Source organism: Notolepis coatsorum (genome assembly GCF_963971535.1).
Source record: "Notolepis coatsorum genome assembly, chromosome: 12".
NCBI classification, from domain to species: Eukaryota; Metazoa; Chordata; class Actinopteri; order Aulopiformes; family Paralepididae; genus Notolepis; species Notolepis coatsorum.
The window spans coordinates 109041485-109054413 of NC_140176.1; positions in this window are offsets into that span (position 1 = coordinate 109041485).

Below are 12929 nucleotides of genomic sequence, written 5' to 3' on the forward strand. Positions count from 1 at the left end.
TTAGTAAGTTAGCCATGTAATACGCGGGATAATGTATAGCCTATACTCGGTCATTGTAGCAAAATAATTGACCTTCACTGACGTTTAAAACACCTCGGCGCGGTGCCTCTGTATTCTAAACTCTGTGTCGGTCAATTATTTTGCGACAATGACCTCGTAGCTATACATTATCCCTTACTTATTATGCCCTCTAAAGTAAATGTTACTGTATTTATAAAGGACCTTTCAATACAGTTAAGTAACAAAAGAGCTTCATAAAATCAAAATAAAAACAGGACTTTACACATTAAGAAAATGCCTGCAGGTTGCTTTAAAAATTAAATCAAACTTTATTTATATAGAGCCTTTTGTGCAAGATTAAAATACAAAAGTGCTTAACGAAGAAGTCATCAAATAAATGCAACACAATAATTGAAATAGGAATAAAACGACGACAAATAACTAGTGGTAATGAAGTAATGAATTAGATAAGAGCTAATAAAATAGCATGGTGAGACAGAGACTCTGACCGCTATGAGGGCCGTCTCTGTGAAGTGACCAGCCCTGAAGCCTGACTGATTAGGGTCTAGGAGGTCATTCTGTAAGAGATAATCAGAAGGTTGGTTGGATACAGCACGTTCAGGTGATTTAGAAAGGAAGGAGAGAAGAGAGACAGGACGATAGTTGTCTATGACGGTGGGGTTCAGGTAGGGCTGGGCGATATGGCCAAAAACGTTATCGCGATAAAATTATTTTCATATAACTCGATATCGATAATTATCGTCGATATAATGTCTGTCAAGTTTAATTAACTTCTTATGCCCGGCGCTGGACGGGCTATTACTTGTTTTGCTGCTGCGAATGTCTCGCTGCGAATGTCTCGAGTTGATGTCGTCATCAGTCCGCGCACGTCATCAGTCCGCGCACGTTAGCAGTTAGCCAGAGCGAGCGGTGTATTCCATGACAATGTACTAACTATTACCCTAAAATACCCCGTTCCGCCCCAATACATTGCAACGACGTCCACTGTATACCCCACACTACTATAACCGTGGCCTCAGAATTCACGCCACACACATACTCTGCACGTAAATATATAAAATGGCGCCGTGCAAGCTAATTAGCCTAGCTAGCCTGTTGTTTCTAAGCGGTGTATTCCATGACAATGTACTAAATATGGCCCTAAAATACTCCGTTCCGCCCCAATACATTGCAACGACGTCCACTGTATACCACACACTACTATAACCGTGGCCTCAGAATTCACGCCACACACATACTCGGCACGTAAATATATAAAATAGCGCCGTGCAAGCTAATTAGCCTAGCCAGCCATGTTTACTACTTGCCTCCTGGTCTCCTTCCGCTGTCGGCCATCTCCTTCACTGATTGGTTGTTAGTGCGTGTGCTCATATCCAAGCTTGGAAAATCGATATCGAAACTTTGCGACCACGTTTCATGTTTATTTCGAGGAAATAATTTATCGCGATAGTTATCGTTATCGTTTTATCGCCCAGCCCTAGGTTCAGGGTTGTTTTTATGAGCGGTGTGACTCTGGCTTGTTTTAGGGAGGTGGGAACCAGACTGTACCAAAGTAGTGTCAGACCGAATCACCCACGTCATTAGTTTAACCATTTATTATAATGCAGAATAAATGTCAATGGTAATAGTTATTCTTGGTGAGGTGGTTCTACTCTTAGGGGTCCTCCCTGCTGCAAGAGATTAAAGCATAAGGTTTAATGTTGCTCCATGTGAGTAGACCTTTAGGCCGTGGTGGGACATCTTAAATCCAAATGAAAACCTATAGCGAGCTGAAAGGTCCCACTCTATCCTTCCTCATCATAACTATATGGCTGAACACAGCTTTTCTGTTCAATGTTGACACCCTGATCCTCCAGATGTGTTCTGCACAATTACCACTAGAGGGCAGAATGTCTAGAATGTATCACCTGAACGTCACTCCTTACAGTGATACAGGTATAAAGACACTATTGTAATAGTAGCTGCTCTAGGGACGTGTTGGCACAGGGTGAATGAAAGTGAAGGTGAGCAGAGAAGAGTCACAGGCAGATGACTGGTCAGGTTTGAAGACAGGAGAGAGTTCCACTTTAAACTCTCTGTGGGTTTTATTCATCACGGAAATGTGTGTGTGTGTGTGCTGCAACAGACAGAAAGATTTATCAATTAATCGATACAACTCATATAATCTCACTCTTAAATGCAAATAATAGTTATAGGCAAATTAGATACTTTAAATATAAGTCTTTATTTGTCATCAGATTAACACAAACACACACATGCGATGGGCGACCCACAGGAACATGCATGCACTGAGTCGCTGACAAAATGTTCTCTGCACCTCCCATCCCGTCGTCCTTCCCCCCCAAGGGCAGCCGGAAGCAGACAAGGGCTGCAGCGTGTGCCGCGGGGACCAATCCATGTGCTCCTGTCCGTCTTCGTCAGGGACGAAGCATTAGCGATCTGTTGTGCATGTTTTTCCATTGGGGTTTATCTTATTGGGTAAGCCTTGCAAGCACAGGGAGAACATGCAAACTCCACACAGAAAGGCCCGGGAGATACCCCACCTGGGTTACTGGCAACCTGGGCCCTGTTTCTTGTACCTGGTTCAACTAAGTCGATCAAGATGTCATTATCCAGCTTCAGTTAACCCGATGTTTGAAGCCGGGATTTTCCTGTTCCTCGAAGGTGGATTCAGTCTCGTTAACTCAAGCCAGACTTGCGACCCAGGCTAAATGCGCGCGGCCGCTTCAGTTGAAAAGCCAGCACGTATCGATAGCAGAGAATCTGATTCTCTAGCGGCATTGATTGATTAATTGATTTAGAACTTTATTAACATATTGCAGTACGGCTCAATCGCCTCGCCGACAAGTTAAATGCGTTATCTATAGGCTAATTTCAAGTCCCTCATTACCTCAATCAATCAGATTATATTTCTTTAAACTTGCCTGCTGGATTGAATAATCAAATGAGATCTTGCTAGCGAAAATAATTAGTAAAACTGTCATACAGAATAACGATACAGCTCCCTTACCCATTGATTGATGTATGGTCGATCTTTTACTTATCTTCTCTGTGGTCTAACGGGTTGTTCTTCTGACTTTCACGCAGACGACCGGGGTTCGAGACCCAGTCGTCTCCTTCTTTTTGCAATATAGGAATAATTCAATTTGGTGCACGTTGAGAGCTATATAAAGAATGACATCCTCAATGCATGTAGATTTATAATATTTTAACTTAAAACTATGCTACCTTTGCGTATAATCATTAATATTATATTCCAAAAATGTATATTGGAAAGACGGGGATTCGAACCCCGGTCGCCGGGTTGCCAGGATTGAGCACTACCGCTGAGCCACTGTGCCAGATGGGATAAATTCATTGTTTATACATTAATGAACGAGAGACCCGTGTTTAGAATATTCTTTGTTTTGAAGGAAGTTTTATCTCTATCCTCATTCATTAATGTGACGTCAACGGCTCATTCAATTTCTCAAATCCGTCAAACAGCGCATCTCATCAGACATCTTAATCCCAGTTACAATTAAAATAACCACATAATGTGTACATCGCACGAGCGAGCGCCACGGTATATATAACGTGCATTATTTAGGACAAAGTGAATTTAGTATCAGCATTTTGGGTCTATTTTACATTTCAAAAGCCCCCTCTGGAAGAATGGAGCACAAAAACGTAATTCAGAATGGTATAATGCAGATCGTAGACTGTGGGAATAATTTCAGGAAACGGGCTGTCACTTCTTTGCGGGGGCGTGGCGATGGTTCAGGCTAACTTGAACTTAAACTCTGCTTTCGACCAGGCTCAAACTTTTGGATCTGTTGTCATGGTGATTTGGAAAATCCAGGTACGGGGAACCGGAAAGTCCGGCTAACTCAGTTATCCAGTTAAAGTTATCCGGCTAACTCAGTTATCCAGGTACGAGGAACGGGGCCCTGGTCCCCAAGCAGGATTCGAACCCACGACCTTCTAGCTCTGAGTTAACCACTATACCACAGTTTGTTTTATGTATGATATTGTAAGGAAGGGGCAGGACTAAGTAATTGCTTCCTTCTGCTCCTTCTCAAACTCATTTGTTTATGATTTAATGATGAATGGAAGATTTCATTTAAAAAAAAAATCTTTTGTTTATCCATTTTATTGTGTTTTTATATGGTTGATTGTTTGAGATAAAATAAACTCAATTCTCTGGGGCTCATACAGAACCAAGCATTTCACTGTAATGTACATGTACTTTATACGTGACAAATAAAAGCAAACTTGAAACTGTAATAGTGCTAATCAGTAAGTCATACTGGCCAGCTGTGTAACTAGCGAGAGTAGGTAAGGGATATGTACAGATATATATATCTACTGTGGCGTTCGGGCAACACAACACAGACACTGTATTTAAGGGGCAAACACCATGTTTATTGTCTATATGGGAGAGAGAAGAATTGAGGGCAAATTAGACAAATTATAAATATAATGAAGGGGAATATATCTACTGCTTTCTACAACTAGCCTACACTGTAATCATAACTATTATTAATTCAGAAATAATGTTAGAGAAAGAAGTAGCCCTGGCACTCTTAATAAGATTGTTAAATTCAGATATCAACTCTTTGAGATAGAGAAGATGTACTTGGAGGTTGGGAGATTTCCATTGCCTCTCTGTTTTGCGACACAGATGTCGTAATTCAACCAAGGGGAGCGGTTTACGGCATCTAAAATGGCCGCGCGTCGCTGTTAAAACTAGCAGCTGATTGATTGATTGATTGAAAACTTTATTAACAGATTGCAGAATGGGTACAGTACAGCTCAATACACACAATTGTTAAGGGGATGCAGACCAGAGAAAGACTTTCGTCTTGTTTACATCAGGGTCCCCCATTTTCAATTCATCATAACATATATGACACACACGACATACAGATAGACAGTACTGCTACATCTATACATTTATGACATACCAGATTTGCAAATTCAGTACCGTTTGTGATACAAAAAGAGTCCAGAAAAGAGAGTATATACATTTGACGTAGAAACTGTACATTGGAGGAGATTGGGTAGGTGGGGTGGGATTGGGTGGGTTGGGGGGGGGGACTGTACATTGGAGGTGGTTGGGTGGGTGGGGGGGGGGGGGGGTGGTGTAAACAAGACTAAAGTCTTTCTCTGGTCTGCATCCCCTTAACAATTGTGTGTATTGAGCCGTACTGTATTGTACCCATTCTGCAATCTGTTAATTAATGTAATCAATCAATCAATTGCGATCTTGCGTTACTTGCGGTCAATAGAAAATAATACGCTCCTTGAGCTCACCCTCTGAACTCACCCCTCTCTCTGAACTCACCCCTCTCTCCTGAACTCACCCCCTCTCTCCTGAACTCACCCCTCTCTCCTGAACTCACCCCCTCTCTCCTGAACTCACCCCCTCTCTCCTGAACTCACCCCCTCTCTCATGAGCTCACCCCCTCTCTCCTGAGCTCACCCCCTCTCTCCTGAGCTCACCCCCTCTCCTGAACTCACCCCCTCTCTCCTGAACTCACCCCTCTCTCCTGAACTCACCCCTCTCTCCTGAACTCACCCCCTCTCTCTGAACTCACCCCCTCTCTCCTGAACGCACCCCCTCTCTCCTGAGCTCACCCCCTCTCTCCTGAGCTCACCCCCTCTCTCCTGAACTCACCCCCTCTCTCCTGAGCTCACCCCCTCTCTCCTGAACTCACCCCCTCTCTCCTGAGCTCACCCCCTCTCTCCTGAACTCACCCCCTCTCCTGAACTCACCCTCTCTCTCCTGAACTCACCCCCTCTCTCCTGAACTCACCCTCTCTCCTGAACTCACCCCCTCTCTCCTCTGATACAGTACTGTTACCCATAGATCCTAACAGAGAATATATACATATGATGGGGAGGAGACTGTACATTAGGACAGGGGTTCCCAAACTTTTCAGGCCGGGACCCAGAAAATAAGGCGTCAGAGAGCCGCGGCCCAATGCACATCGTCAGGTTTTTTTTTTTGCCATGTGACCGATTTTTTAAGCCAAATATCACTTCAATCCTATTAAGTTAATTCAAGTTAGTTATTCATTTATATGTGCTATTTATGAGAGGGCTAACTTGTTGCAAAATAATAATGATAATAATAATAGCCTCATTAAAATACTATTGTTGCTTCGGTTGTTTTCAGCGTTTTATGTGCATAATCTGTTATTTAGTTTGAAATGTTCGTTGAAATAAGTAGATTTTTAGATTTTGTTTATTTATTAAGTTAATATAAAACCATATAGTCACATTTTAGAATACAATAGAATATAATTTTAGAATACAACTAGAAACACTGTCCTGGCCTGCTTCTAAGTTCAGTGGCCTGACAAAAATAAAAATAAAAAAAATAATAAAAATATTTTTTTTTTTTTTTTTTTTTTTTTAATCATCTCGCGGCCCACCCGTGGCTGCTCGCGGCCCACCTTTGGGTCGCGACCCCGACTTTGGGAACCACTGCATTAGGAGACTGTACACAAAGTGACGTCAGACTACACCTCCCTATTTTGGAGCAAATTGTTTGCATGATTAAAAACGATGGTTCAAACATCCGTTCGAAAAACCCTGGCGAATGTTCAAATCCCAAAAACAGGCTTGGGGACAGCTCTAACTGGAGCTGAGCTGAATGTGTTAAAATAGACATAAAAAAGTGAAGGATTGGTCTTTGTGAGCTAACTGTAATACAATGTTATTTTTTACAATCATTTACATAACATCTTAAGAAATTACTAATGTGTATGGGAACTGACAAAAAAGGTAATGGTAAAGGTAACGCTTAAAATGTATTATTGCAGCGGCAAAAGGCGCAGTGAAATGTTGGGTGCACCTAAATTATGTGCTGGTGCACCTAAATGAAAAAGTTGCAACCAATGTAAAAAGTTAGTCTGGAGCCCTGGTCTGTGATCAGTACATAACTATCCTACATGTCTGTGATCAATACTATCCTACATGACTGTGATCAATACATAGAACTATCCTACATGTTTGATCAATACTAGAACTATCCTACATGTCTGTGATCAATACATAGATCTATCCTACATGTCTGTAATCAATACATAGAACTATCCTATGTCTGTGATCAATACATAGAACTATCCTATGTCTGTGATCAATACTAGAACTATCCTACCTGTCTGTACTTTTTTTTACTGTTGCATGGTTTGGAGAGCTAGGAGGCAACATTACGCTCTAGCCTAAAGCTAACATTTCCTTTTTTTCCATTTTAAACCTTTATTTCAACTTGTTAGCAAGTGGCGGTTTCTCTCATGTAGATTAGATTAGCTGTCATTATACAGTACAAGTACAGTACAACAAAAATAAGTTTGGCAGATGTAGGCTATTGTCGGTACATTATGAACCATGACATGAAGGTATCTTTTTCTCTTAACCTGCTGTAATTTAGCCTTTAGTTTTTTGGCAAATAATCCACTGCGTCCACCATCATGAATTTGTTTTGTGCATCTTTCTGTCGACGTCTAGAGAAACCCCTAATGGATTGTCCAGACGTCCACACGCTTCCCATCACCTGTGGCAACACGGATGGTCTGCTGGACATAGACGAGCTTGCCAGAGGTGATCATTTTACCACTTCATTTACATTCTTTACATTCTTTAAAGTAATTTTGTTCTTAATTTCTATCATTCCTAAACACCTCATGGCTGTCATCAATCTACATTTTATTACGGACTCAGGGTCCATATAAAAGACGATACATAGAATAAATTACAGATAAAAACATAGTTTAAAAGATAAGAAAAGAAAATACTCATTAATTTCTTACATAAAGACAACTGTCTCAGTGTTTCCACTGCTGGGATTCAAGGACAAAACCAAGATGATCTCATTTACAGAGTAATTTACCCGGCAAATACATTCTACATAAGATTTCTTAAGACGGAGAGGGCGGCTGGGTGGCGCAGCGGACATTGCGCTTATCACCAACGCAAGAGATACCGGTCTCGAATCCGGCTGTCAGCGTTGCCTCCGGCTTGGGCCGGCCGTCATACTGACTCAATTGGCAGAGTCAGCGGGAGGGAAGTCCATGTCTGCTTTGCACTATATAGTATTGTATTAGTACACTGCATAGTATTGTATATTATATGGTAACTCAGTTACGTCTATTCTGCATCGAACATTGTACATATGTCTATACTGAACACTGTGACCTCATTTTCTACTTCTAATTTACATGCTATACTATGTTATTTGATACTTATCTTGTCTAGCACAGTCTCTGGAGCGTAACAGTAAGAAGCATTTTGTATAAAAGTATTCTGTACTTCTGTATGACAACTATTAAAGAAACTTGAAACTCTGGTCGTTGTAAACAGCGACTCCTACAGGTCGGTCAGGCTGCCTGTACAGCAAAGACAGGAGATGGCGGGTGCAGTGTGAGCCTCCCACACGTTACACCTCGCCAATGAGAGTCCGCGCTGGCAGGTGAAAAGAAGTGGCTGGCTGCCTCCACATGTATCGGAGGGGACATGTGATGGGCTTCTACCCTCCCTACGACCGGCCAGTGGGGGGCACATGCGAGCAACAATCAGGACGGGGGAGGGAGAATTGGCACAAGAGGAAATTGGGATGGGAGAAAAATCACAGAAAAAGGAGGAGAAAAAGTAGGTAAAGAAAAAGATTTCTTAAGACAGCTTGGGATGGAAGTCCTGCAGCCACAAACATCTTACTTGCACTACACCATCTAGCCCTCTTAAGTAATATTATCATGACATCATTATAAGCTACTTGTTTGTAAGCTTGCTTTTTTGTAGTTTGAGTGCAGTAGAGTGGTGTACAATATTCTCTGAACAATAGATCTTCACTACATCTGTACACATGGTAAACTAACTGAGAACAGAGACATCTTCACTACATCTGTACACATAGTAAACTAACTCAGAACAGAGACATCTTCATTACATCTGTACACATAGTAAACTAACAGATAGAACAGATATATCTTCACTACATCTGTACACATAGTAAACTAACTGAGAACAGAGACATCTTCATTACTTCTGTACACATAGTAAACTAACTGAGAACAGAGACATCTTCACTACATCTGTACACATAGTAAACTAACTGAGAGAACAGAGAGAACAGAGACATCTTCACTACATCTGTACACATAGTAAACTAACTGAGAACAGAGACATCAAGTTCAAGTTTCTTTATTAGTTGTCATACAGAAGTACAATAATAATAATGATGTTATTGAACTGAACAGAACTACACACAGGCTATAAACAGTGTAGTACAGTGTAGTACCCCTAACACTTTCAGTGCCAGCAGGGGGCGCACGATTTAGTGCTTGAGTGCCACCACCCACTTCAATGATAGCGTTAAAACGCCTAATCTATGTTTTAAATTATGGCTATGTGTCTAATCTGCCCGTCGCTTATCAATGACTTGTTTGCAGTCAACATTGTCAAAACGGATTGTTCTTTTATCGGTTCATTTTCGTTTTATAGCATTTTGAAAAGCCCTAGTTTTCAAGGGAAATATAAAGATGCCGTGATAATCGCCCTTTACGGGAATATTCTAGAATACACAAAAACGTTGTCATTTTTCTGCCTATTTATGAATAGTTTTCAAATAAACGCTAGATTATCGATAGTATATGTGTACGTATGCACGCTATATAGGCGATCTGAAAAATCGATTCTCTTATTTCCTGATCGCTCGCACAGCCACACACACACATAGGATAATCAGACCTGTTTTTACGTAGATATAAGCTTTTCCCCTAAGACTGCTAAAATAGATTCCTTACCTGAGATCAGATGTTATCCAAAAAGATTATTCCAATTCCTGATCGCCATTCCAAATATCGATCGCTTTTATTGATCCAACGCTACATACTGTACATATGTATTCCACGCTGTTCTGAGGGTCCACAATGAATCCGATCGGCTCGGGTTACATGCCTGAGAAGTAAAATGCTGTGGTAAGTTTTAAGGGGCTAGCGTTACACAATAAATGAGTTATAATAATACCACAAGTGTGGATTCACTCGCCCAAACCCTGTAGCCGTGCATCGCAGTCATGAGAGGGGCTAACTAGGTCGATAGTCCAGCAACATTGTGACTGTCCTATTCATCAATCTCACAATATTCGCTAACGTTAGACAGATGGAATACATTCTTCCATCTAAAAACATAAATTAAAACTTACCAGTCATGGAATCCATAAACTTCAATCGGTTCGGATCCTTTGAATGAAATGAAAATGTAAACAAACACTGGCGTTAGCGTTAGAAAGTAGCACTGCGTTGCGTGAAATCACTGCGCCCAGAGAGGAGTGGTTAGGCAAAAAATAGTTCAGAGTATATTTGCTTAGAAAACGTAAATTCAATAATTTTTTATTTCTCCACGTGGTAAATACACAGGTCACAACATGTTTACAAGAATGTTTTGGAGTGTATTTCGTGACTGTAGGGGACTGTAGGGAACTTCAGGGTAAAAGTCTGACCCACTTCCAGTGATGAAGCTAAGCTACGCTAACGGTGCAGGCGTTCCCTAAGCCTAATGCATGCACAGAGACAAAAAAGGTATGTATCTTCTTGTCTAACTCCAGGGAAGATGTTAAATAAGCTAATTTCCCAAAATGTTGGAGTTTTCCTTTAACAATAAATAAATCACTGATCAAAATCACATGGGAAAATGTGTTAATTTGTCTCTATAGAATTGTTTATGAAAATCTACAATATATAGGGCATAACAGCATGGAGACAATCTTTATTACAATATTATTTCCATTATTAACCTAAAAATCGATCTCGTCCAATGCACTACATTTTATTAAAAAGGGAAAATGGAGATGTGATATTTTTTCTTTTTTCTGTGTTTTTTTTTGTTGCTTTTTCTGTCCTGAAATTTAACAAAGATTTGTTTGAATCCTAAAAATAACAATTGTACTGAATTCCTTGGGTCAAACTTGTTTGGGAAAATGTTTTAATTTGTCTCTATGTTGTTAACTTCAAAAGTTATGCTGTTTTCTTTTTCTTTTCCAGGTTTTCGTTCAGGATGGGTGTAATAAAGGGTTAAAAATAAACCCCATGGGACATTATTTCAATCTTTTACCCGTCAGAATCTTAAAATAGTAACTTCAAGGATGAAGAAAAAACAGGTGGCGAAAAAAAATCCACCCTATGCAGGTGGACATATGTTTCCATCTAGACTATTATGTTTATGTTTATTAGGATCCCCATTAGTCATCATCAACGTGTTGACTATTCTTCCTGGGGTCCTCACTACCAGACACATAGTGGCACTGGGAGCTATCTCTCCTTCTTGGTTTTTTTTACCTTACGTTTTGAAAGGAGGGGACATTTTCTCCTGTGATTTGTCTGCATGCTATTGGCTGACAGTGTGAGCAGTGTGTTAGGAGTAATGAGGAGCAGATATGTGATGTTGTGAAAAATAAGTAAACAATAAGTGGCAGTTTATTGTGTAGACAATTTATAGGATGTTTTACTCTCGGTTGCAGAGTTTCACTTAATGGTAAAGTTATCTACTGCATCTTAATGTTTGTTATTAATATTATTATTATTCCTCCCTGCAGACCCCCCACAGCTCTCTGTCTGTGAAGAGGAGGTTCCCCCTGAGCAGCAGGAGAGGAGCCCCAGTCTGAGCCAGGAGGAGCCAGAGCCCCTACAGATGAAAGAGGAACAGGAGGAACTCTGGATCAGTCAGGAGGGAGAGCAGCTTCAAGGTCTGGAGGAGGCTCATATCATCAAGTTGACATACAATCCTGTCCCTGTGAAGAGTGAACATGATGAAGAGAAACCTCAGTCCTCATGGTTTAACCAAACCCAGGACCCAGAGTCCCTCCAGATTAAAGAGGAACAGGAGGAACTATTTCAAGATCTAGAGGAGGCTGATGGCTCCAAGATGACCTTACACCCTGTGAAATATGAACATGGTGAAGAGAATACTCTGTCCTCACTGCTCAGCCAAACCCAGGACCCAGAGCTCCTACAGATTAAAGAGGAACTACATCAAGGACTGGAAGAAGCTGATCTCTCCAAGATCACCGTAGACCCAGTGAAATGTGAAGATGGTCAAGAGAACGCTCTGTCCTTCCAGCCTCTTCAAACCCAGGGGGAGAAAAACAGAGAAGCATACTCTTTACCCAGCACCTCAACTGAACAGATGAAAACAGAACCTGATGGAGAGGACTGTAGTAACTTAGATCCAGCTGGTGATTTAGAACCAACTAGAGATGACCAGCTTCTCTCTTCAGACTGTTCTGAGACTGATGACAGTGATGATTGGAAGGAGAGTGGGGAACCTCAGTCAGGTTTAAAGATGCTAATATTAAACAAGAAAGAAAAAACATGGAGCAAAACGGGCAAGACATGTTGTGCTGTTCCTGGCTGCCAAGCAGCGAATACGTCCTTGCACTCGTTTCCTAACGACATCGTGCTCCGCAAGCAAAGGGCCAAGTTAGTTTCTGGAGACCCCCCAACTGCTGTAACTTCTCATAGTCGGGTGTGCACCGCACATTTTTGCAAAGACGACATTGAAGGACTTTATAATGTTGGGGTGATTTCCAGGCTGTTGCTAAAGAAGGGAGCTGTACCAAGTCTTCGGGATCCGAAAGAAAGTATCGAATCAGTAAGTACATGAGTCGTAATTAGTTACTAACTAATTGTTGCTACTAGTTTAGCTAACGTTAGCTATCTTAGCTCTGTTTTGATTGATTGATTGAACATTTTATTAACAGATTGCAGAATGGGTACAGTACAGCTCAATACACACAATTGTTAAGGGGATGCAGACCAGAGAAAGACTTTCGTCTTGTTTACATCACGCGTCCCCCATTTTCAATTCATCATAACATATATATTTTTTTTATCCACTTTTTCTCCCATTTTTCCATTTTTCTC